The sequence below is a fragment of the Hibiscus syriacus genome, unplaced genomic scaffold, assembly GCF_006381635.1.
Source record: "Hibiscus syriacus cultivar Baekdansim isolate YM2019G1 unplaced genomic scaffold, ASM638163v2 tig00110260_pilon, whole genome shotgun sequence".
Classification (NCBI taxonomy): Eukaryota; Viridiplantae; Streptophyta; class Magnoliopsida; order Malvales; family Malvaceae; genus Hibiscus; species Hibiscus syriacus.
In genome coordinates this window covers 800832-824868 of record NW_024062651.1, presented here as the reverse complement: position 1 = coordinate 824868, position 24037 = coordinate 800832, and the positions used below count along the sequence as shown (strand labels likewise).

Here is a 24037-nt window from a genome sequence, read left to right as displayed (position 1 = left end):
GGAAAAAACTTGAACCGTTGAAGTATCGACTACCAACATCGTTGGAACCACTAACTTACTCAATATACAACGTTGAAGACGATGGTGATGTGGACATAATGCTCGATTGCCAGATGTAATATTCATTAGGAGTGCCTATTAAGCTATGTGAAAATTTTTCTGATGAAAATGATGCTACTAGTGTCCCAAATTGGAGACGATCATATTTTGACTTCGATTGTAATTTACAAAATGACTTCAACTTATTAAGTAAGCAAAGTATACAAAATAACTTGGATGTATCATCGTGTGGTTGTGTTATCTTCTCAGCATGACATGAGGTTGCAATAACATGAAGTGTTTAACCCATTCGACGATTTCTCAGCATCTATGAGTAGACATTCCTGTACTGGTGTTGTTAACTTTGATCATGGTAGTACGGTTCGTGAGCATTCTCGTGAGTGGTCTTGTGATCGACACACAACTGTCTGCATTTGACAACATATAAATATTTCAATTTAAGGGTGATATTTTTGACGAAGAACCGGTAAAGGAGATCAGTCCCAATGGTCACGAGGTAGGCCCCTTTAATGAAAAACCATAGGACCTTGACATACCGGTTGGAGTGAATGATGATGACATTCCACATGTTGCACCTTATGTTTCTTATTACCAATCATCATCCCACTTCACAACGGTTGATATAGAACCTTTCAATGCTCTGAAATTTTCACAACTCCCACAGCTTGATCAATAAAACCAACATGGTGATGTTGAGATCTATATTGGAATAACGTTCAGAACAAAAGAACTCGTTATGGTTGCCATTAAGAACTATAATATACGTCGCTTGGTTACGTTAGCTATGAAAAAATAGACGCATACAAGTACATTGTTGAATGTGTTTACAAGTATGAGGAATATAATTAGAGGGTTCGTGTATCACGCTTGAAGAGGATGAGCAACATATGGAAGCTGATAAAATACAACCAACCTCATACATGCACCATTAGAAGGCTCAATCATGATCATCCAAGGTTAGATGTTTATGTGCTTTGTGATGCCTTCGTACCATTGGTAAAAACAAATCCAAATATAATAATGGTCATTTGTATTGTTGCAATTACATCTCAATATGACTACACAATTAACTACCATAAAGGATGGTATGCTAGGTATCAGGCTCAACAAAAAGTGTATGACCAATGGGAAGAATCATACAAAGATTTGCGGCCATTGATGGAATTGATAAAGAAACACATATTGGGAATTGTTATGAAACTGGAAACTGTACGGGTGTACAAAAATGATTGTGTCGTACAAGGTATGTGCCAATTCCACAAGCTATTTTGGACATATCCACAATGAGTTAATGCATTTTTCCACTACAAGCCAATGGTTCAAATCAATGACACTTGGTTGAACAACAAATACACATAAATAATGTTGTTGCCGGTTGCACAAGACAACAGTAGGAAAACTATTTCCATCGCCTGCGCAATAATCGAAAATGGGGAATTCTTCCTTAAGTACTTGCGTAAACATGTTCTGCGTGATAGAGATGGTGGGATATGTCTTATTTCTGACAGAGGCATAGAGATTAAATATTGAATCAAGTTTATGAGATTATCTTGAAAACCTTCATATATTTATCACCGGTATTGTTTACGTCATATTGTTGCAAATTATTTGCAAAAGTTCAAGAACAAAGATAAATGTGTAGTGGCGATTCGAATGGGTACGTCTTTCACTCTTTTGGGTTTAAGATATCTTTTGCATTTATTATTTATAATTAACTACTGCATTTTAAATGGATAGGCCACTCACATTCCGTACGAGAGGTTAGGGGTGTTCACTATTCGGATAAAACCGAATTAACCAACCGAACCAAAATTTTGGGTTCGATCGGTTAACGATTAATGGTTTTTTCAAATTTCGGTTTTGGTTAATGCAGTTTGAAATTGATTAATTAACTGAATTAATCGAAATTATTAAATATTTAATATTATATATATATATATATATATATATTATTTAGCTATAGGGGTGTTTGAACTCGGTTTTTACCGAATTAACCGACCATATTAACTGAATAAACCAAAAAATATTTAATATACAATATACAATATATTTTATTTATATATTATTTATAAATTTGGTTAATTCAATTAAATCAGTTAACCGATAAATTAACCGAACTTATTTTGGTTTGGTTAAATTGTTTAGAAAAAAATTTGGTTTTGTTAACAATTAATGGAGAAAAAATTTAGTTAATAGAATTTGGGCAATTCGGTTTGGTCGGTTAACTGAATTACCTGTTTGAACACCCCTACGTGAGGTTGATGAGCTATTTCAAGAATTGAGACACAAGAATCAATAAGGATATAACTACCTTGCAAAAATCTCGAGGGAGAAATGGCTTCGATCATTTGATAGGGATAGAAGATATGGTCACATGACAACGAACTTGGTTGAGGCGATCAAATCATCACTGAAAGGAGTGTGACATTTGCCTATCACTTTCTTTGTCAAAGCCACATATTATTGGTTGAAAACCCTGTTTGCAACCTTGGGAAAGCAAGTAGCTGACTAGATTACAGGTAACCACACAATCCATCCAAATCTCCACACAAAATTGCAAACCTTTTTGCAACAATTAAACACGATGAATTTGATATGAAGGGATGGACGTAATATTTTATGTTAGGGGGCGAATTTGAACTTATAAAACTTCAGGGCCGAACTTGAAGTTATAAAATTGTAGAGGGAAAAAATAAAATTTTAATAGAAAATACATAGAAAAATTTAAAATATATGGTAATTTTAGATTTTTAAGGGGGACTGCCCCTATCCGCCCCCACTTAGGTCCATCCCTGGCGACATGCGTCTCTGGCGAACAAAATAAATTTTTTATTTCGGAATATTCGATGTCATTGGAAGACATACAACACAACGCATACATTGTTAATCTACATGAAAGAACCTGAGACTACGAAGTATTCCAAACATTCAAATACATGTGTGCACACGTCATTGCTGCTTGCTCTTCTGTACGGATTGACTACATGCAATTCATTGATCTCGTATACTTACTTGAAATTGTATTCAATATTTATAAATATGAGTTTCCTCTAATTGAAAATGAAAGAGATCTGGATGAAGTTGATGATAAACCTATTATACGGTCAGATTTTGCACTACGACACGAAAAGAAAAAGGTAGTCCACGATCAACGAGGATTTACTGTGATGAGGATTTGGTTAACAATCAAGAAAGAATCGGACAACCGAAGCTATGCATTATTTGTAAGAATCTCGGATACATGAAGAACAAATGTCCTAATCGATCAAGTTCTTGCATCGATTAATTCGTTTTAAATGTAGCTTTTTATATTTTAAATATATCATCGAATCAAATATAATGTTAAAATCTGCATATAGTTATTAATTAAGTATTAATTATTAATTTGTTTACGTTATCCTTCAACAATATGATTTTTACCTCTTCTCGAACTTGTTTATCAAGCAATATTAGCTTCTTCTTCATGTAGAAAATCAAACTTTGGAACCATTTTGAACTCGATTTTCACCCTCTTACAATATCTTGTATGTGCTGATATTACCCTGAATTGAAAGATAAGTTACAATACTACGCCTCTAATCTTATAAATTATGAAAATTTTCAGATCAACTACCCTGAAAAACCCTCGAATATGCCTATCAAACCATTTTAACATTTTCTTCATGCACAGAACAAGCTTTGAAACCATTTTCAACGCGATTTTTAACCTGCTTACAATTACAATATCTTGTATGTTGTCGATATTGACCTTAATTGAAAGATAAATTTCAATATTACGCCTCTAATCTTATAAATTACAATTTTTTCCTATGTAACTATAATAGTTGGTCACAAAAGTAAACAAAATTAATTGATTTTGAGGAATTACATGCTTAACAAATATTCAAGAAAGTTACAAAGGGTGGTTTGCTTGAGCTTTACACTTCCAGGGCATTGAAAAGGAGTGTAAGAATACAACCAAAACTTTGAAACAATCCCAAAGACTTGAGTTCAACGATAACAATTGCTATAGCGTACTACGTGGATCGCTGCAATGGTTTTGAAGTTTGACTAGATTCACCATCCAAGCTAAGCTTAGTGAAACCCACCGGTGGCTTTACTATTTTTATTTGAATTTTCTTTACACTTTGGATTCTCATTTCTTGCTCTCCAATATGATGAAACTCATAAAATTAATTAACGAGACACTCCAAAACTTTCATTTAAACCATATAAATGGACGCATGTCTCTCACTACTAGATATGTGATCAGGATATTCGTAGATTTCTCTTAATGAAATGCTTCCTTTTGTACAACATGACAAGTTCTTTGATGCCCTTGACTGATAGCGTAGGAAAATTATATTAATTCTTGTAAACCCCTTTGTAATTCTACAAGATATGATTATGAACTCATCTGTAATTCTATGAGATATGATTGCGAATCTCTAAGTAATTCTATGAGATATGATTACGAATATTGTAAATTAAGAAAGATACTTCTATTATTGAGACGCCATCCAATAAGATGAACCTATAGCTCTCGGCCCAAATCATAAAGGCAAACTACCAAATTTCCTCATGGTTTGCTGTACGAACGAAGATGGCTCTAGGACACTTCATCTTTAGATCGATGCTAGGGTGATTGTAGAGATGCCTCAAAATGAGATACTCTAGCAAGTTTGTCTTCAAGTGGTCGTATCAATGAAAACAATTGTTTTACGGTCTAAATCGAAAGGGATGAGTCATTAATTGAAATAAAACAAAACAAAATAGATTAAATTTAAAACAAATAAATCTCTAAGCATGCACTTTATAACGCTCACTAAGGGATAATTATCATGTTATTCCACTAATCGTTTATAAAAATCATAAATAGAGGTTTCACTAGTGTGCCAAACCTCGAGATAAACTCTAAAAGAAAAGAAGAACAAATAAAAATAAATAAACAAAATGGTCATTACATAGTCATCTAAGTTATAACCTCTCTTCTCATTAGTAGCTTTCTATCCAACTCAGAAAAGGTAAACGGTTCATCTCAAATTAATATCTCATTATTTAAACCATTATAGATCATCACTTCATATATAATACAAGTCCGATTACTTACTATTAGAACAAAGATGAAACTGATAACATTTGTAAAGCTTGGATCTATATGTAGTTAGGGGGAACTTTTAGCTGCTGAAAGTAGCTTAGGCAATTGTTTTGTAATACATAGGCATGAAAAATGGAACCGAGGTACCTAATCCACTACAACTTTTTTACAGTCAAATTTAATTCAGCAAGAAAAAGAGTCATCTGTCCTTTGAAATTTACTACATATTTGTGGAGTTGGTGGCTTACTTTGATTTTATTTTTTTTCTGGGTGAAATTTATGATCGATACAACACCCTTTTGGTAATGAATCTTGGAATTTGTTAAGAAAATATAATCCCATTTTAAAATAAAAATACTTGTATCAGAATTTCTGGTTTTACTTGGGTAACAAGTCGACTCCATTTCTTTACCATAATAACAACTCTTTTCAACCTAAAGTCTACAAATTTTAGTTTTTGATGATTTGAGCTTTGTTGCAGTAAATAAATGAAACCAAGATTAATATATTAAAATCCTTCATAGATAATGTATATTGTACCAGTTGCATTTGTGGTGTGAGAAAATAATTGTTTAAGGTTTAACTGTAAAATCATCCTTGAAGTGTGCATATTGCTACCTTTCACCCTTAAGTTATTTTTGAGTAATTTTTACCTTTAATATTTTTCATCATTTGCATTTTCATCCCACTCATTTTTAGTGATGACTTCTCTTAAAGATGACATAATTTGATAGAGTCGCCTAGTAAAAGTACAAATAATTAAAATGAGTGTTTTGTTATAAATAATGGCAAATGAGTGGCAATTTCATTAATAAAACTCAAAAGGGTGATTTTAATAAAATACCCGTATTTCAGGAGCTATTTGTATATTAAGCCATTGTTTATCGCATGTTATGTTGAAATTTTGACATTTTCTTTAATCATTCCTCTGTATATTAGAGGCGACCTTTTACCCTTCGCCTACAAAGTTTTCTTCTCTTCTTCGAAAAAGTGCTCTGCAAATACCTCTGGTGCGTTATTTGTGCTTAACTACTTGCTCTTGAATTAGATCTTTCTCTTGTAGTTGTTTCCCTTTGTTTGAATCGTTCTTTATGTTATTTGTTCCCGTTTCCAAGCTTGATTTTTATGATCTTGTTTGTTCCAATATCTGAAAGTTTGAATCTTTAAAGGTTTTAGTCTTCGGATCACCATAAAAGGTTGTTCCTTTATGCACAGTGTTGATGAGAATAAGATTATCTCGTTGGTATTTGACTGTTCACTTCTTTTGATTTGGACGAATAACGGCGGCCGGTGAGAGAACCAACCTTGACTGGTGTTTTCTGTGAGAGAGAATTAGTTATAATGGAGAGCTTAAGGATATCTATAGGGTGTCAGACAGAGAGTCGATATAGCTATTATAGGTCAGCAAACTAAATAGATCTAATCGTTGTATCTTGGATTTCGCTCAAGCAGATCCCGTGGACCAATTGTTGATGAGAACACAGCTTATTTCTCATGTTATCAAATTCCATGACTTTTTTGGGCCTTTTGGTTTAGCTTTATTTAGTGTGACAACCAAATTCAGTTTCCTCTTGTCTTGCAATACATCAATTATAGATAGATTTTTTTCCCCATGTTTGATGTTCTATTTTTTGGACTTTTGCAGGATTGAGTTTGTTTTAGATGGCGATGGAGCCGAAATTCACTGAATTGTCTGATTTTATAAACGCTTTAGTGTTGAGGATTTAGATGATACATTTCAACTCAATTTTGGTCACTACACGAATGGAACAATTGGATTCGAGTTTATTGACCCTTCTCCAGATCTTAACTTTGTGAATATGAATATGAATGTTCCGGTTGCGCCTTCTGAACCCGGATCTGGTGCTCTTCTTCAACCGGTTTCTATAGGTACCGATGGGAACTCGAACTTGACATCCACAGGCTGGAGTCTGGAAGGGGAATCTTTGTCGCCGTCGGATGACAGCGACTCAACTGATCCAGTTCTCAAGTACATAACTCAGATGCTCATGGAAGAGAACTTGGAGGAGCCTCATATGTTTAATGACTATTTGGCTCTTAAAGATACCGAGCAATCGTTATATGAAGTCCTTGGCGAGCATATCCTCAAACTATACAACCACAAGTTTTGCTCAATCTGGATTGGGGAGTCCTGAAAGTAATCTTTCTGGTACTACTAATGGCTATTTGAATACTACTATTATTGGCAGCAGTAACGGAACTGGTAATTATATTGATCATCAGGGAGTTGGTGAGGCTCGAGAGCCAGTGCCTTCGTTGTTACAAGCTCCTCTTAATGGTGACTACAATTTCCAGGCCACTTTGCAAGAGCTGAGTTTACAATTTCCTGTCAACTCAACTAATAATAACTTCAGTAACACGGGTAATGGGACGATGGAATCTTCCGTGAGCGAGCTTCTATCTCAGAACATCTTCAATGATAAGGAATCTGTTTTGCAGTTCCAACGAGGGTTCGAGGAAGCCAGTAAATTCCTCCCGAGTAGTAATCAACTGATTATTGATCTCGAAAGCAATTCATTTCCAATGGGGCAAAAGGGGAAGGCTTCAAATGCTGTTGCCAAGGTGGGTAAGGAAGAGCAGGAGAACTCACATGAGGGGTTGAGGGGTAGGAAAAATCATGAACGGGATCTCGAGGATTCGGAAGAAGAGAGTAACAAGCAATCCGCAACTTATATGGAAGAGACTGAATTGTCGGATATGTTTGATAAGGTGTTACTCTGTCCTGAAGGACAACCTATCTGTTGCTTTAATGATGAAAGTGTGCAGCACAGAGAAACTAAAGCCTTGCAGCAGAAAGAGAAGTCGAATGGAGCTGGAGTCGGGAAAACTCGATCTAGAAAACAAGGGAAGAAAGAAACGGTGGATTTAAGGACTCTTCTAATTCTCTGTGCACAGGCTATATCTGCCGATGATCATAGAACTGCTGGCGAACTACTAAAGCAGATTAAAGACAACTCTACTCCTCTCGGTGATGGAACTCAGAGGTTGGCTCATGTTTTTGCGAATGGCCTTGAGGCACGCTTGGATGGTAGTGGAACCGTAATGCAAAACTTTTATGCGTCTCTAGCTTCCAAGAAGACAACAACTGCTGATATGTTGAAGTCTTACAAAAGATACCTTAGTGCTTGTCCGTTTCTGAAGCTACCAATTATGTATGGAAACAAAATGATTTACCACATGGCTGGGAACGCAAGTGCCCTTCATATTGTAGATTTTGGTATCCTGTATGGTTTCCAGTGGCCTATTCTTATCCAACATCTCTCGAAGAGACCTGGTGGGCCTCCGAAGCTACGGATAACCGGAATTGAGCTTCCCCAACGTGGTTTCCGCCCAACAGAAAGGATTGAGGCAACAGGTCGTCGCTTGGCAAATTATTGCAAGCGCTTTAATGTTCCATTTGAGTACAAGGCTATAGCAGCTCAAAACTGGGAAACGCTTCGTGTAGAGGACATCAAGATTAATAGCAATGAGTTCCTGGCTGTAAAGTCTCTTTTTCGATTCGAGAATCTGCTTGATGAGACTGCTGAGGTGGACTGTCCGAGGAATGCCGTGCTAAAGTTGATCTGGAAAATGAACCCTGATATTTTGTTCACTCCATAATCAATGGATCTTACAACTCTCCCTTCTTTGTTACAAGATTCAGGGAGGCTCTATTCCATCTTTCTGCTGTATTTGATATGTTTGATAACACATTACCTCGTGATGAGCCTGCAAGGTTGATGTTCGAGAGTGAGTTTTACGGGCAGGAAGCAGTGAATGTTATAGCAAGCGAGGGACCTGCGAGGGTGCAGAGGCCAGAGACGTACAAGCAGTGGCAGATTCGGATGACGAGATCAGGGTTCGAGCCACTTCCGTTGAACCAGGAGCTAATGAAGTTTCTTCGGAATAAACTGAAGGCTTGGTACCACAAAGATTTTGTAATTGATGAACACAATCACTGGATGTTGCAGGGATGGAAGGGCAGGATTCTTTATGCAACCTCCTGTTGGATACCTGCACAGCAGTTCTGATCAGAATACGGGCTGGAACTGAGAACATGACTAAGATATTTTTAGAGGAACGATGGGCAATGATAGACTTCAAAATACTGACAAAGGTATAAACCTTCCTCGCAATATTAAATATTCTGCCTCGTTTTCTTTCGATATGCATGTGCACGTAACCGGCATACGTACATACAGGCTTGTTTGCCTTCTGGATTATAGATCGGAGAACTTACTGCACCGTGTTAGTTTTCAGTTGTTTATTTAATTAGCTGACTTCGCTTCTTTCATTGTTGCTCGGATTACAAACAGCGATGTGTGCTTCCTTTGCGAAGAATTGTATGGAGTTAGAGGATTCCAGTGGCATACTTCTAGATATTTTCTGTACATGAACTTAAGTGATAGCAAGTGATTATGCTGTGGAATGATGGGGCGAAATATCTATGATCCTGCTCTTTTTTGCCCCTTAGACGACATATTTGCCTGCTAGCTTTCATGTTGTGATGTTTTGTAGTCTGTAAATTATGTACGAGTTTGAATGTACTGCGTATTTGTTCAATATTAGTACTAGATTATCAAAGTCGATTTTTGTGTAAAGTGGAAACCTTTAGGGGATGTTTGGTTCGCAGAATGTAAGATTCTCATGGGAATAGAATCTATATTCCCCCGTTTGGTTGGTCGGGAATCTTATTTCCGATAATGTAAGATTACTAATAGTGAATTTTTTTGGGTATATTACCGGGAATGTCATTACCCCATTCCTTTAGGTATTTATTAGATTATCGGTGTTTTGGACTAAAATACCTTTAAAAAAAAATTCTTTCAAAAATTTCTTTCTTCTGTCATTAAATAATAAAAATTCTATGAATGTTAAATTATAAATTTATCCTTAAACTATTTTAGATTTACAAAAAAAATTTATAATTAAAATTTTATATGAAGTTTAGGGGTTAAAATAAAATTTTACCCTTTCATTAAACTTTTTTATATTTTTAATTTTGTAAAAAATTTATATAAATTTTTATGAATTTAAATTTTTAAAAAATATATATAAATATTTTCTAACTTGTTAAAAAAATAAATATATAATAAAGACAATTTAATTAAATATACATTTCAATAATCTTTTATTATTTTAACCAAACACAATAATCTTACATTCCTGCTAAACCAACCAAACACAAAATACAACATTCTCAGTAATCTTATTCCATGATAATCTTTTATTTCCACTGGTAATCTTACATTCCGTGAACCAAACACACTCTTATAAATATTCAATAACACGTAAAAATCCGTATAACGTGAACTGTTAACATCCCTAAATTTATGTAAATACTCATTTCCAGTTCATATAACATTATATATATAGAGCACGAACCAAATAGCTTTTGTGATAAATGAATTGTTGTTATTCTTGAGGATCCAAGTATGAGTACTATAGATGTCACGGGTGTGAGCGTTTAATGTTGAAAGATTGTGAGTTATCCTTGAACAAATATTGCCTTGTATTTATTCTAGATTAATAACAAAACATTATATGTATAGAAATTACTTAGTACACTCTTTTAGTGCTTAAATTATACCTTGGAATACAATTTTGTGCCTAATGAATTTATACTGACAATAAGTTCTTAATGTTTTTTTCGTTATACTTTTAGGTGTTTACCGTTATATTTTTTAATTTATTACGTGTCTACCGTTATATTTTTTTAGTTTTTTTAATAATAAAAATATTTAAAAATAATAATAAAATCAAACTCTCCACGTCGTCCCTTTCATTTCCATCCCCCACCGCTGACGGTAAAAGGTCACCACCAATTTGTTTTTGTTCGGAGCAGGATGATGAACTCAATGATTGTTGTTGTATAATGTACGGACAGTCGCAGCTGTCGAAATTATCATAAAATAACAACGAAAAACTTAAAAATCCAATGACCTTTGTAACATTTTTTTCACGAAAATTGATTCATTTTTACGGTGGTTGGGATTAAGTTTTGGTCGCGGCGAAAAATATAAAATTTTGGGGTTTTTGATTTTTTTAAATTATTATATTAACTTTTTGAAATAAAATAATTTTTAAAATGTTATATGCATGACATATGTCAAATAACAATTAAATTTAACGATTGTTTTGATTCAAACACCTAAAAGCATAATGTTGAAAACGTTATGCACTTATTATTAATAACAAATTTTTAAGGCACCATATTATATTTTAAGATATAATTTTGACACTAAAAAAAATATTAAAACTGATAAATTAATGAATTGGATTAATAAAAGTTGCTCGCTTAGAATTCCTTGCCTTAAAAGAATAATCGATGAATTGAAATAATAAAAGTTACTCGCTAAGAATTCTCAAATCTAAGCCTTTTCTCGACATTGATAAGTAGTTCTCCAAACGAATCGAGTTGAGTTCAATTATTGTTGAGTTTGATTCGACTCGAAAACTCGTGAGTATAAAACTTTTAGTTCGACTCGAATTCGAAATCATGAATTTAAGTTTCTAAAAGTTCGAAAAAGTTAAAAATAAAAAAGCTTAAAAGCTTAAAAAAAAACTCAAATGAAGCATTAAACTCAAACTTGAACTTAAACTTTAAATACATGAAAAATCTTATTATGTATTTTTTTTAAAATAACACATAAATGTTGATATTGTTAATAATTTATTTTAAAAAAAATAAAATTTTAATATATTATATTTTCAAGTTGCTCATGAATTTTTCGAGTCGAGTATCAAATAGCTCTTTTTGACTAGTTAGGAACTCGAGTATAGTCCATTTGAGTCGAATATCTATCGAGATTTGGTCGAGTCGATCTTAAATAGCTCACGACCTGTCTGGTCTCATTTACGCCATATTGATAAGAATCTTAGAAAAATTATTAACCATTTTAGTTTTTTAATAGTAATTACCATTTTAATTTTATGCAAGTAAATGAAGAAATTTATATGTAGAGGGGCAAAAAGAAAATGTAGGTGCTTAATAACAAAGCAAGGAGATGGGCAGGCCAGTTCGTTAGGCAAGTTTCTACAATTTGGAACCTTCCAAGAATTGATAAAGTAACATTTAGCCCATAAACTTGACAAATTTTCCAACTTAGTTCCTAAATTTTATTTGTCCACGTTAGTATTTAATTTGAATTTTTATTGGGACAATACAAGTTTTTAAGTTCCAGGAATAATGTGGATAATACAAGTTTCAAGGACTAAATTGGGAAAATTTACCGAATTCAACTATGGATAGGGACAAAAAGAGTTTAGGGAATAAGTTGAAAATGTTGACAAGTTCAGGGACTATATATTGTTTTATACCAACAAGATGGTTTATAGTAATTGATTTTGGGCCTTGAAACAAGACCCAATGGATGCGAGTTGAGAAATAAACTTTGTACTGTCGCATCGCACGTGGGAAAACTTGTTTATATTTTGTGGTCGGAGTATTTAAAACCCTGGTTTGGTTCTTAAACCTCGTTTCGTTACTTTGCCACAGCCGCCTCATCCCTTTCGATCTCTTTTAAAACGTCCAATTTTCATATATTTCTTCTCTCTCGAAGCTCTGTCAATGGCGAAGAACAAAAGAGAGCGGAACCAAAATCCACATCCATTTTTGGCTGATGAAGATTCCGTCGCCTCCACAAAGAAACACTCCAAAGCTCCTAACACCACCAGAAACAAGACAAAGTAAAATTCTTCCCGCCTTCAATTTTTTCCCAGTATTTTGTTACTAATTTATTGATTTTTTTTTTAAAAATCTACGTGTGTGTGCAGATGATTTCGTCGGGGATGAGCTCGAAAATCTTGAAAGAAGCGATGCTTCAACAGAAGGAAATAGAAGATGAAGCGTCAGGAAGGAACACTGGGACCGCGTTTGGTTCGATTGAAGAAGATCATAACAAACATCAAGAAGAAGAGGATATTGACGATTTCGGTGGATTTTCTGAGACACAAAGTCAATTTGGCAACTATGATGTAACTACATTTTATTTAATTAAACTTTTCAACATTAATTTCCGGACTAATTTTCTTTACTTGAATGCTCTTTTGATCCTCAGGCTTCATTTTCTGTTACTGCTTCCTTTTGATTCCAAATATGAACAATTAAAGATTTAATTTTTATGTAGAAAATGTGGTGTTTTGTTACAATGCCAAATATGATTTTTGCCTTTTAGAAATTTTGAGATATGTAAGCAAATAGCGCAAAGCAAGTCTCAGAAGTAACAAACAAATGGAATCTCTTAGTATTTTTTGCTTGCTGTTTGCAGACTATTGCAATTATTCTTGTTAATTAAAACACTCTACTTTTATTTTATGCCATAGGAGCAAATTGATGAGGATGATGAGAAATTGCTTGAGGCATTCTTATCAAAGGATGTTGGTCCACAGAAAACACTTGGAGACGTTATAATTCAAAAGATCAAGGAGAATGATGCAAAAGTTGCTTCAGGTAACTTTTTAAATGGATTATAGTCGGTTGTTTAATATATTGTGAAAGAATTTTGCCTACATGAAAAATATGAGGTCTGATGGTTCAGTTTGTTAAATTGCAGAAACACGTCCTGTGCCTAAGTTGGATGACTCTCTCATAGATTTGTATAAGGGGTAATATTCCTCCCCTTTGTTTGTAAGATTATTTCTTATCTATAAAAGAAAGTGCAGAACCCTTAAAATGTGGATATGAACTAAATGTGCAGAGTTGGCAAGTTTCTGAACAAATACACAGCAGGGAAAATGCCCAAAGCCTTTAAACACATTCCTTCAATGCAACTCTGGGAGGATGTTTTGTACTTGACTCAGCCAGAGAATTGGTCTCCAAATGCGATGTTTCAAGCCACAAGAATTTTTGCTTCCAATTTGGGTGCTAAGAAGGCAGAGCGTTTTTATAGGCTAGTCTTGCTTCCTCGCGTTAGAGATGATATTAAGAAGAATAAGCGACTTCATTTTGCTCTATATCAGTCGTTGAAGAAGGCTCTATACAAACCTGCTGCATTTAACAAGGGAATATTGTTTCCATTGTTTAAGGTATACAACTTCTTGCCTACCAAAATGCATCTTTGGCTTCTATTTTTACTTTTCTACCTGATCAAATCAAGTAATCCTTATCTTCATTATGCATTCCAATTTTCCTTTTTTTTTTGTTGCCTCAATTTTTCTCTTTCAGATTGATATTGCAGCTTCATGATTTTTCATGATTTCTCTCTCTTTTTTGTTTGCAAAAGGATAACAAAAAATTTGAACTTTTGGCTGTGTGTTCGAGAATTATAATTGGATTGTATGGTAGGCTGTTTTCAGTTATTTTAACATTAAACTTTTCCTTTTTTTCTCCATTCTCTTTTTCAGTCGGGGACATGCAATCTCAGGGAAGCAGTTATCGTTGGAAGTGTTCTTGAAAAAGTCTCCATTCCTATGCTTCATTCAAGGTATATTACTCATGGTTTAGTTATGTCAAACTTATTAATATAGTTTTACTGTAGTTGCAGGATGTTGCATTGAAAGAAAATTTATTTATGCCTAAATAAGAAACACAATATGAGGTGGTGACTGAATGGGAATTTTCCAGTGAGGATCTTCCTGCTGGCTTTGGTAAAATTTGTGGACGCCCTGTAGCTCTTTGTTGAAACTGAAATAATATCCTTTGCTGTAGGAATCATTTAAAATTAGCACTTATCACTGTAAATATTTGTTCTCTTCATTAGAAGAAATGTGATGAAGGATTCGAGGTTGGCTGGATTTATGAATCTTTAAAAGCAAGTTAATTGCTTGTATGGTATTTCATGTTTGGCTTGAACTAAAAAAGAATGAGGCCTTTGATCGATAAATAAAAATTCAATAAAAAATTAACTGGTTGATATGAATTTCAGATTCTTTTCTATCAAAATTTGTTAATATATTCACATTTATTTTAAAATATACCATTTTTAAAAAACAAAATATCCTTTTCTTTTGAACAAACCAAAAAGAATAAAAATAGAATTATGAAATTGTACTTAGAGCGATTCATGCCTAATGGATTATGATTTTATTCAATTAGGAACATTTTGTAAAACATATATACATATTCCTGGTTGGGTCAAGATGATCATGAAATTGATGTTCTGGATGTGGTGGGTTTATTCCATTTTCACTCTCAAGGGCGCTGGATTTTCATTTTAATTGTTTAAGGTATGATGATTATGAAGACTTCTAATTTTTAAATGGAAATGCAGTGTTGCATTAATGAAGCTTGCAGAAATGGAATACTGTGGCACAACAAGGTATTATAATTTTGTTGATATTTCTTCTTTCTTGTGCCCCTCTCTAACTATCTCTCTCTTGCATATACAAACAGTCACATGCTTTTATGCTCTTGTTGAATCAAAAAAAGTAGACAGCAGTAGAAGGAACCTCTTAACATGTTTAAGAATCTGGATCTCTTGTTGATATGTCCTTCTCTTTCTTTTTATAACAGAAGGAAGAATTCTTTTTTTAGCGCTTTTTCTTACAAACTTCGTAATGTTATTCTGTAAATTGTTGCAGTTATTTTATCAAGCTACTTTTGGAGAAGAAATACGCTCTGCCATATCGTGTTGTTGATGCTGTTATTGCTCATTTTATGAGATTTCTTGAAGATACAAGGATAATGCCTGTAATATGGCATCAATCACTTCTGGCTTTTGTGCAAAGGTCAGTGAACTTGTTGGAGATAAACATTTTCCTCTTGAGCACATCACTTCAGAGTTCGTTTTTATTGATCAAATTTTGTTTATGAGTTTGAGATAAGATCACAATTTTTTTCTAAGGAAAATATTTATGCCCAGCATCAATTGAATTATTCTTAATTTCGCTTCTCCGACTGAGAAAATAATGAAAGGAAATGGATGAGAGAAAATATTGCTAGTAATGGAGAGACACTGTCCCCCTTTCCTCTTCAAAGCTATAATGACACTGCTTGTTAGTGGCTCTGGTATTATTGTCATATTTGTTCAATAGTAGTTCCATTTTTCACACTTAAAATTTCTTGATCTTCCTTTTTCCATTAAACGATCTTTTAGACGTTTCTTTTAGGGGACCTCTTTCTTTAAGAAAGCGAAGAGACATTTTATTATTGTGTCTTTTCATCAATGAGGATCATTGAGATACAGTGAAAATCGAAGGTCGAGATATCATTTCAGTCGTCCTTTTCTTTTGATTGATGATATGATTGTTGCTCGTCCACATTTTCTGTTCCCTTTTAGGTTATATTTGTAGCTAAAGATATCTGATTTTAACTTAGTAAATGTGGGAAAAAATAAATTGGGATGTGCAGGTGATGCATATTTCCTTCTCTGTGGTTTGATCTGATGAATTTAGCCTAAAACTGTGAGGGGATATTTCATGATTTAGAAGTTATCTTTAGTGTTTCACAAGCTTATAACACCTGGTATGCAACGTTTTTATGTAAATACTTGCAGGTACAAAAATGAACTGCGCAAGGAAGATAAAGATAACCTCAGAATTCTACTTGAGACACAAAAACATAAATTAGTAAGATATCTTTGTATTTTTTTCTCACACTCTCTCTCAATGGACGCACTCATTCACATGGGTACTGTTAATAGCTACATGTAACCTCCCGTCTTTTCCATTTTCAACAGTCAGTGATACTTATCGTCTTCTTGATATAGGTTACTCCTGAAATTATGCGGGAGCTAGATAACAGCCGCAATCGAGGCGAGTTGGATGATCCTATGGTATTAGATATCCTTTTTTTTTTTCAAGTGCATGGTTTTTTTACTCTGAATATAAGAATTCGCTTATAAATATTGTTCATTAATTGTGGTAATAGTGCTTTTTTATAATCAGTATTTATTTGATCTGAGGCTTTTAAAAGATGTCACAATTAACTAGTACACAGGTATAGAATATATCTTGTACTGTTTCTGAAGGGAAGAAGAATAGGAATTAACATGCATTAATCTTAAAGCAACAATTAACTGTACAGTTGAAAATTGGATGGTATAGCCGATACCTTTGTCTTTTGGTTCAATGAAGTTGCCTATATCTGTATGATATTTTATTTACACCTGCATGGGTTGAAGTGTCATATGGGTGCATTTCAATATAATATTCAGCATCGTTCAATACAGAGCGTGATGCAAGGTTATAGCTGTGTGGAAGATGGGTGATATATTACATTGTATTTCTCTTATCAGTTTGTTTGTGTAGTCTGGTACCTTTTATTTTCTTTCCTTGACTAGGTATTACCGTCGTCCGTTCATGTGATCAATAAAACTATCGAGGAAGACAGGTTTGATATTCCGGAGGTACCTATGGAGGAGGATTAATCATTTATGAGTGGCGATCGTATGAATCAACTGCCGCTCCTGCAATATATAGAATTCTATATATTTAGGATTCCGAATACGAGGTATTCTTCAAAAGCTGTTGTAATTGTTATTGAAATCGTTTGATGTTAGCGTAGTTGTTATATGAGATGAAGAGAAACAGCAGAGTATCGGTTGCACATTTTTGACTGAAAATTTAGTTGGATTTGATGGTACAGTAGAGGGTTTTTAAAGGTTTTGATGATCATATTCTTTACATTCACGACTGTCTTCAACTTTTAAAAGAAAATATAAGTTGACATTTGGTTTCTCTCTAGGCATGTTATTTATTTGAGAGAATTAAAATAAAATGTCTTTCCAGTGCCCCTTTTTTATGCGATTTCGCATTTAATCCGGATTCTTGTTTCTCCAAATTCCCACAACTCATATTTTTATGTGTAAATTGCATGTTTACTACCTTAATTATTATTTTTATTCTATTTTGGTTTTTTAATTATTCTTTATTTTAAAAGTATATCTAATGTTATGTTTTGATCATCTATAGTTAGAAAATCAATGATCATTATCATCGTAAGTAAATATTATGTTTTAATTTTTTTTCGGTGAATAACCAAAATGAAATCAAAAATAATAATTTTAAAAATTACAATAGTTAAATAATTAAAATAGAAAAAAATAATAGTTAATGTATTAAACTTGACATTTAACCTAATTCTTATTATCATTTAGTTGTTCACAATTCAATTGACTTTGAACACAGCATGAAAGATTAAGCTCCACGCAATCAAATCAATCCCCGATCACCCATTTCTTTCTTGCGTGTCAAGAAATATAAAGCCCGAGAACAAAACAAAAATTACGTGTCATATTTGAGATTTAGGATTTAAAATTGAAATAGATAAGATACAGCGTGCATCAAATACTTTTTAAAATTATTAAAGAAGTTGATATTGAAGTAAAAGTCAATAAACAATGTTGGCTGAGCTTTAAATAACTTTATAATCAAGTAAATATGACAACAACCGTACGGTATCTTGAGATTACGTGTTGAATACTTCAAGATGTAACAAAATAAGATGATATACCAAAACTTCAATACTAGCACCACCATGGGGTTGAAGCTTTGCTGTAAAACGGGAGCCATGTGTACGTGTTTTTGCCCAACAAAGGAACAGTTAAAACCTGTTGGCTCTCCAAAAAGAATGAAGGCTTTTCTTATATTTTTGCTTGTCTTGCTTTCCAGTCTCGTTATCTTCACTGCTCCTGCATCAGCTCGAGGACTTGTTGTACAAAATAAGACCAATTTCTGAACTAAATTCTTCCGCACGTAATTGTCTTTTTAGTACTATATTTCTGAACTAAATTGTCGAGGATTGAACTGTTTTTCAATGAACATGATGTTTTCTGAGACATACACTTTTTTGTAGGGTCAATTCTATACTTATAATTGAAACCTGTCCCTTTTATGTTTGAATCGGCTCATACAAGTTACATAGGTAAAAGTTAAGAGTATTATTATTTTATTATATAATTAAATCATTAACAATTGAATGACATTATATTTTTTGTTAACATGAAAAAAAATTTGTTCATTTTTATGTAGATGTATAATTTTTCCCTTTTTTTTTATCTCATTATAGTTTTCACTAAAAGTTAGTTTTTTCTATTTTCAGTCAACGTCAAAAATAGTCATTCTCTAGTACTTTGTGTGATCGTCTTAGATATAAACGAACTCGCCTTATCATTTACTATTACCCTATTAATTTAGATTTTCTCAATATCTTCTTAAAACCCACAAATTAAACATAAAAATTTATTATTTTTTTTGGAGGTTTGTAGATATTATCAAATTTGAAGGGTTTTTGATGTTTATTCAAAAATTCAAATGGTGAGAAATATATTTTTGAGAATACAAATAACATACATCGAAAATAGTCTCATTGGACGACTATCAGAAGAGATTAGAACATTAGAGGGTCGACCCTTTAGAAAGATTTTCGTCGATTTCAAATGAATTGCATAAAAAATAAATTGAGGAGAAAAAATAGAAGAAAAAGAAAATATATGAACATATTGATACTAATTTTATCACAAATGACTATTAATGGTGGCGACAGGCAAGTGAGGACAATAATCATAGTAAAGTTAGAGATTTCACATAAAATAGAAATAAATAATATGTCTAATAATATTAAAACAAATTAGCAATTCAATGACAAGCCAGTTTAAAATGTTCAATGATATAATTAATTTTTTATAATTCACTGATCAAAATGACCTCACCTAAATTTAATGATTAATAATGGAATTTAAAAAAATAAAAACTCGAAAATAATGCTTCAACCTCTTTTTAGTTATTAATAAAAAAAGTTATTATATGTGATTACATTTTAGTTTTTAACCCCTTCAATGTATACTAAAATTTCACCATTTAATATTTATTTTATAGTTACTTAACATTAAAATTATTCTTTTAATACAATCCTAATCGATTGGTAATCAAAGATGTCAATGTTTTAACTTTTGGTTTTCTCAAAGGACACCCTCTGTTGCATTTGGCACTTATCACAAGTCTTTTGTTTAAGGGCAGTGGTGGTGGCTTTCTCCAGCCATTTCTCTATCATTTTTATCTTTTTATCTTTTATTGTTGTTTGGTTATTTTAATATTTTAGGTAAAAGATAATTTTAGATACCTATTTTGATTAAAAATATATTTTATGTACTTGTTTTGATGAAAATGACAATTTTAGGTATCTATTTGGATTAAAAAAATATTTTGATACTCAAATGAAAACGATAATACACTTACGTATTTTATATTATTATTTTTATTGTCGGAACCGTCTTTCGGTTGGGCCCCGAAATTGGACTTCGACTTGGATTAAACGAATTGGGAGTCGCCACCGACCACTTTAAAACGAATTTAGGTGGATCGGACACCATCTTACCTGATCTGCGTTGTACCAAAACATGTCGGGTTCGGGAGTCGATTACGGTCAAGGAAGGATTAGCACCTTGAACCGCCCTTTCGGTACCAATTAATTTATCGGTTGTCTTTAATTGCGAAAATTAGAATTTAAATTAAAATTAAAATTATTCGATCCGAATTACTTACCATTTGATCGGCTGAAATCACGACTGAAACAAAATATGTTAGATAAAAAGCGAAAACAAGATGCTAATAAATAAAAAATATAAAAAAATAATAATAATAATGAAAGAAAGAAATAATAAAAAAAACAATAATAACAGGTTAAGTTAAAAAAATATTTAAAAGTAAAATAAAAAAAATAAAAAAAAATGAGACGAAAATGGGTGTCTACAGCTGCCCCTCTTTGTCCTTTTTCGTGGAACGAAAAATAGGACAAAGATAAAAAGACACAAATTTTCGTTCGGTGGAGTTTAAGAATAACTCCCTGTCGAATTTGAGTTCCGGATGGCTCATCCTTTGCGAAGTCGAGTCCATCTTGAAATAATATAGAATTGAAGCCGTAGTTCAGAATTTGAATCAGAATATGGCTTCTCGTCGTCAAATTGTAGTCAACTTCGGTCTTCTTCTCGGTTTAAAGACCTTGGTTTAAAAAAATTCGAATGGAAGGTAGTTCTTTGACTCCACCATGTGGTTGATAGACCTTTGAGCTGAATGACATCGAACTCGAAAGGTATTCGTTGACAGATAGCTTTTCTCGACTTAAGCTATGCTGTCGGAAAGCGATTTTTTTTTGTCACTAAAGCACGGTTAACCCAGGTGTTCTTCTTGACTTTGAAAACCTTGATTGCAGTCGGACAGTAGTGTGATTGAGGTGTCATTGAGCTGATTGGAATCGAACTCGACAATTTTATTGACAGATAGCCCTTCTTGCCTTGAGCTATTCTGTAAGCTTGATTTGACTCTAAGTTGAATATAATCGACCCCGAAGGTCTTTAGCAGATAGCCCTTCTCGACTTAAGCTATGCTGCAAATGATGTGCCGTTGAGCTGAGTGTAGTCGAACTCAAAGGTCTTTGCTAACAGATAACCCTTCTAGCCTTGAGTTATGCTGTAAATGATGTGCCCTCGAAGCTGAGTGTAATCGAACTCGGGGGTCTTTGGCAGATAGCCCTTCTCGACTTAAGCTATGCTGCAAATGATGTGCCTTGGAGCTGAGCGTAGTCGAACTCGAAGGTCTTTTGGTCACAGATAACCCTTCTAGCCTTGAGTTATACTGTAAATGATGTGCCCTCGAAGCTGAGTGTAATCGAACTCGGGGGTCTTTGGCAGATAGCCCCTCTCGACTTAAGCTATGCTGCAAATGATGTGCCTTGGAGCTAAGCGTAGTCGAACTCGAAGGTCTTTTGGTCACAGATAACCCTTCTAGCCTTGAGTTATGCTGTAAATGATGTGCCCTCGAAGCTGAGTGTAATCGAACTCGGGGGTCTTTGGCAGATAGCCCTTCTCGACTTAAGCTATGCTGCAAATGATGTGCCTTGGAGCTGAGCGTAGTCGAACTCGAAGGTCTTTTGGTCACAGATAACCCTTCTAGCCTTGAGTTATGTTGTAAATGATGTGCCCTCGAAGCTGAGTGTAATCGAACTCGGGGGTCTTTGGCAGATAGCCCTTCTCGACTTAAGCTATGCTGCAAATAGTTTGTTTAAAAATGACTCCCCTTTACGGGTCGAAAACGGTCATGATTCTTCCGGTGGTTCCCTAAGCTGGTCTGGGAAAACCTACTGATAAATTCTGACAGCCGGATATCTTCCGTCGTGGAATTGAAATCTGGCTTGAAAGTGTTAACTGAAAACATGTTGCTCCTGGTGAGTTTGAATCGAACTAGATTTGATCTGAATTGGTTCTCGAACCCATCTGAGATCTGTAGTTATGTAAAGTCGCTTGAGGTGTAGCTTCTTGCTGCTGAGTTACACCATCGTTCTTTAAAGGTGCTTGCAAGTCGAGTAACCTTCATCCTGAAGTCGAAGCTTGACTCTGAAAGCTGCAAAATTATGTATGCTAAAATGATGAATGTGATGCACCTAAGTATGTCTAAGATGCATGCAACATGAATAAATTATGTGTTATTTCTTGGATGGAGTCTCGTGCTTTGCCTGCCAATCTGGTCCATGGAATCGATCGTGCCCCATTTGCTTCTCGAGCTTGGGCTTTACAGACATTTCATATCTGAGATTGTTCTGTTTGAAAACGTTTTTTTCCTTTTTCTTGTTTCAGGAGAGAGAAATGTAAAGTATTGTTCGCAATTGAATCAAATTGTAAATGTGAGTTCAAAAAATATCAAAGGAATCAAGAGCTCTTTTAATGCTTTCAGAGTTACAAATCTTTAACAAATGTTCAAAGGGACAAGTCGGCTTTAGGTTGGCCTCTGTTCTAAGGTTTTTTGGTAAAAATGTCATTTTTTAAATATCACCACATGCTTTGGCACTTTAATTGGGTGCGGACAAAATGACACAACTAGCATGATCAATTACTAGACCTTTTATCTCAGTCCTCTGAAATCTTTCATTTGTTCAAGCTTTTGTAGGCTCTTCCAACAAAGGCAGTGCAAAAAAATATCGGTCTAAAAATGGAATTCTTGAGTGCTTGTGTGTAGTCAACTATAACAGGTGTTCCTTAACTCCCTTAGTCCATTTTACCGAGAATTTCTTGCTTAGATAAATTTGATTTAATTTGGCGTTATCTGACTAGCTGAATCCATAAAGCCGGGGTGTTTAACCAATTGCTTTAGAGGGACAGCTTAATATTATAATCACAGTTATCAAGTTAACTGAAGGGTTCATCTCATCACAGAGTCTTCAGCCTGACAAGAGCAGTGGAGCAAACACCGAATTGCCAAGTGTCCGAGCAATGTCATGGTTTGAACGTAATCTACTCATAAGGCCAGGGCTTTCAAGTTTCCTCTATAACCAATTGCCTTAGTGGAATAGCTCAGTTTTACGGATTTAATTTCTTAAGATTGTCAAGAAGAACCTGTTATAGCCTAGGTATTTGTTGAAAGTCAAAAAATTTCATCTTTAGAGTTCAATTTTCAAGCAACTGACCTAAACTAGATTCACTTACTCGACTATTCCATCTGTGAAGATTCATTATCATCACTGAACGTCTTAAATGAAAAGTATAGTAATCTTCATATGCAAACGATGCCCCATATTGTCCGCACCTTATGAAAGGAAAATGTTATATTGCAAGAATAGGGTATGGTGTTTGAGGGTATATTCTGGATAAGGTCAAAGTCCTTGTTTTTAAATCATGTTACTTCGTCAAAGATTCATAACTTTGAATCGTTTACAGAGTTTCTTAATTCAAATGATGTGCAAAGAATTGCAAATTTGCAAATATGATCCATTGCTTAACATCTTTTAAAGTAACATAAATTTGATAAAAATGTTCTTACAAAAACTTGAGAAGAAAAGAAAAAAAAATGGAAGAAAAACAAAGTCAAACAGAATGCCTCAAATGATATTCCTCACTTGGATGCCCCCAAGTTGTTGAAGTCGATCCAGTTCTGGTTGCGCATCTTTTGTACGACCCTCTTGAATGCGTAACAGTTCTCAATTGTGTGCCCTGGGACTCCGCCATGATATTCACAATACGCATTCTCGTC

The 24037-nt window shown here is 33.9% G+C and overlaps 1 non-coding gene and 2 pseudogenes across 1 annotated transcript; all 3 read left to right on the top strand.

The window, feature by feature from the left end:
* Positions 1 to 6799: 6799 nt before the first annotated feature.
* Positions 6800 to 9771, top strand: LOC120115280 (annotated as a pseudogene).
* Positions 9772 to 12700: 2929 nt separating this feature from the next.
* Positions 12701 to 17610, top strand: LOC120115279 (annotated as a pseudogene).
* On the top strand, positions 16203 to 16339 carry LOC120115297. Its single transcript, XR_005515466.1, has one exon. It is a non-coding gene; the product is annotated as a small nucleolar RNA snoR111 (small nucleolar RNA).
* Positions 17611 to 24037: the final 6427 nt, after the last annotated feature.